The sequence below is a fragment of the Saccostrea echinata genome, unplaced genomic scaffold (assembly GCF_033153115.1).
Source record: "Saccostrea echinata isolate AGI-Se365-2 ecotype Australia unplaced genomic scaffold, CSIRO_AGI_Sech_v1 ptg000027l, whole genome shotgun sequence".
NCBI classification, from domain to species: Eukaryota; Metazoa; Mollusca; class Bivalvia; order Ostreida; family Ostreidae; genus Saccostrea; species Saccostrea echinata.
The window spans coordinates 12,112,280-12,116,182 of record NW_026889776.1 but is presented as its reverse complement, the minus strand read 5'-3'; the positions used below and the strand labels follow the sequence as shown (position 1 = coordinate 12,116,182).

The window sequence follows — 3,903 nt, the reverse complement described above, 5'->3', positions numbered from 1 at the left end:
ATTGTTGTCTTGTCCCTGATCTCCAGGAAGCCAAGATGATGTTTGAAGTTTTTCGCGATATCTTTAATTTCGCATTTCCAAAGTTTTCCTGATAAGCGACACGCTACTAGAGTTAGTTTCTTGTGTAGTGGATGTTTCTCCCTCGAGTGAGGCAAAAACAGAATCCTCTTCGGAAGAATCACTGGAGTTCTTATCAACAAATCTATTAGCACTGGATACCAGCACTGAGTTGACCACAGTGGAACCACAATCAAACATTCTGCTTGGTCTGTCCTCACCTTCTGTAGTGTTCTGCTGATTAGACTGAAAGGAGGAAAAGCATAATAATAACCTGTCCATTGAAATGAAAATGCATTAATAAATTTTGCATCAGGATCAGGTTTCCATGAACAATATAGCTTTAACTGTTTGTTCAGCCTAGATGCAAACAGATCTAACCCTGGGAGTCCAAAAATAACAGAAATTCTGTCAAAAATTCCAACTTCTAGCTTCCACTCCACAGAGTCATTAAATTCTCGAGAAAATTTATCTGCTATATTATTTTCACCAGGTACATGATCAGCAGAAATCAAGACTTTCCTATTCATACACCAAAGCCAAATTTCTTGCGATAACCTATTCAATTTTTCTGACTTTATGCCACCCACGTTTTTAAATATGCCTTTGCACATGTATTATCCGTCATTATCTTTACATGTATATCAGAAGCATCTTTACAAAAAGATTTAAGTGCCAGATATATTGCAAGCAGTTCTAAATAATTAATTTGATTTTTACTTTCATCTTCATTCCATCTTCCTCCTGCACTACTTTTACCACATACTGCTCCCCACCCTATAGTCGAAGCATCTGTCGTAATAACAATGTCTGGATTTCCATGATCTATGATTCTCTTCTGACTGTGAACATTCTCTATCCACCAAAACAACTCATTCTTAGCTTTTTCTGACAATTTTAAATTGGCATCAAAATTTCCATTATTTTTCCTTAACGCCTCTATTTTGTCCAACTCTAAATTTCCATAAAATAATGGACCATACTCTACTGCAGAAAACTTGCCACAATAAGGCCAATTACTCTAGCTAGCAGACGAATTGAAAACTTCCTTTTTTCCACACTTTCCTACATTCCTCAACAAAAGTGTCTGCTCTACTTGGACTTAATGTGACAATCATTTTGACTGAGTCAATACTATTTCCAAGAAAGGTAATACATTGAGATGGTACATATACAGATTTCTTTTCATTTATGATCAAACCTAGTCTTTCCATCAAACATCTTGAATCTAATACATTTTTCAAACATTCTTCCAATGTATCACTAAATCAGAAGAGAATCATCAATATACCCAACATTCAAATGACCCATAATTCTAAGAGTAGAATACACAGGTTTCATTAACTTTGTAAACAATCTGGGAGCATAGGCAATGCCCATTGGTAAGCAGGAAAATTCAAAAAAAATTTCCAAGCCAAATAAACCATAAATATTTTCTTTGTTCCTCTGCAATTGATACTGAATAATAAGCATGTTTAAGATCTATTGATGCTATGAAACAATTTTTCTTTACTAATTTTATAGCACTTTCGAAAGAATCCATCTTGAAATGATGGTAAGGAATGTACTTATTCAGTTCTTTTAAATTCAACAACACTCTCAAATCGCCATCTTTCTTAGGTATGGTAAAAATTGGAGATAAGAACTGTCCTTCTACAAAATCACATTCCTTAATGATACTCTGTTCACAAAAGTCATTTACTTGCTTGTTAATTTTTTCTATTTCAGACTTCGCAAAACAGAATGAGGTATACTATTCTGAGATGGTAAACCTAATTCTTCATCAAATTCAATATGGCAATTTTCAACAATATCTAAGATGACCTTATCTTCTGTAATCTTTCGCCATTCAGAGGAAAAATTTTTAATCTTCCTGCACAAAAATTTTTAATGTCTGCTTTAGATTTAGCACTTACCTCTTTATCTATTTGTTGGAGCTGCGCCCCCCTTTCGAGTTTTTAGAGCTGTCTTTAGAGGTAGAGCTGTTTGACCATCGACCCCAACTACTAGTAGTTCTTTGGTTCTGTGGTCTTCCTAATGCTCCTCGACCATAGGGACGTCTCTGTGCCCTAAAGGATGCCCCTGCTCGGAAATTTCCTCTGTGAAATTTTCCATGAACTTTACTACTTATTCTATTCACATCTTGAATTTCTTTCACAGATTTGGCAACATCATCTCCATATAGAAATTCTGAGAAGGGCAGAGACACGAACTAGGATGGTAGTACTCCCTACCTTAATCAGGTCTATGAAGTTCCTTGCGCTTAACATTAATCAGCTTGTTCGTGTGTCCCAGAAGGGCTAATGCATCTGTAGACAAAGTTATCAAGCTCTGTAATCCTTCAATGACTTAATCCATTTTATTCAGTTTATTTGCTAATTTTGTTAAGTTTACCGAGGCTTTAATCACTGCCGATTGAATTACCTGAAATTTGGCATCACAATTTCGTGTCTCTGGATTTAAAATACTCCACATAGCTTGGTTTATTCTTGTTTTAATTAAAGCCGTACAATTTTCTGGCCTTTTAATACTTTTCAACAGTTCATTTAAGTAGTCATCATTTAGCCCCTCTCTGAACAGTTCGTTTATCATCGAGGCCAACTCCTCGTCTACATTTTCATCACAATCTTCCTTAACTTTACACTTTACGCCAAGTTGTCTAAATCTTGACGTTTCACCGTCCTCCTTACGTTTTTTTACAAGGGGGTTCACCTGAATCCCTATCACCCTCAACATCAGACAACTGGTTTATTGGAGTCATCAACAACTCTTCTTCCTACTCATTTATATCACCATAATAGATATCGTTAACTCTGTTATTCATTTTTTCAATCTTCCGGTCTTGGTTATCTTGATTTTCTTTAATAGACTTCAATAAATTCATTACCTCTGTCATTCCAGGTGTAACGAAAGATGAAGTCGCAATGTTACCTCCAGTAACAACTCGTTCCTCATTATTTTCCAACAAAACAGAGCTTCCAATTTCTTCATTAGTAACCTTTTTTTCAATTGACTTCAATCGAATGATTTTGATTGACAGGTCAAGCACGTGGACTTCGTGTGAACTTGAAGCAGGAAAATAAAAACCGATTATGATTGTAAAACAAATGGATTTGCTGATAAAAAAAAATGGTTACTTTCACTGCCTGATATATTTAGAAAAAAAATTAAGAATTTTTGTTTGATATAGGTACAAACATTTGAGGAAAGGGGGGCTAAAATTTCTCTCTCTCTCTCTCTCTCTCTCTCTCTCTCTCTCTCTCTCTCTCTCTCTCATTTGTTTAATAAAAACTATGACAGCATATTACTTAAATATCAGGTTGTGAAAATTTAATCTAACAAATAATATGAATGCCATTTTGTATCATCATAAAATATTTGTTTTTCTAAAATCCACGTTATTTGTAATGGTTTTATATATCAAATAAGAATTAACATAATTATTTTACAACTGGATTATTTTATCTTTTATACTTCAGCGTTCGGTAACAATTACAATGTTTTACAGCGATAAAAATCGTGTTTAAAAAAGTTGATTTTAAATATCGTACATATGTGCAGAAAATATTGAAAGAAACTAAAATTAATCATTTTACTTAATGTGCATGTATCGTCTTTCTTAAGACAATTTTCATTGATTTGTTTATTTATTTATTTATTATTTATTTTTTAGCACCAGGCATTAGAATACAATAGAATAGTTTCAATGCAAGGAAAAGATTAGAGGCATTCCGAATAAATCGTCCATCTTGCGTTCACCGTTCGTTCACCGTTCACTTTGCGCTCGCGTTTGCGCTCCTTTCGCGTTCTGCGTTCGCTCACCGTTCACACATCGTTCACCAAGTT

General features: G+C 34.5%; 1 pseudogene; it reads right to left on the bottom strand.

Moving 5' to 3' along the window:
• Positions 1-233: 233 nt before the first annotated feature.
• On the bottom strand, positions 234-2,896 carry LOC133193067 (uncharacterized; annotated as a pseudogene).
• Positions 2,897-3,903: the final 1,007 nt, after the last annotated feature.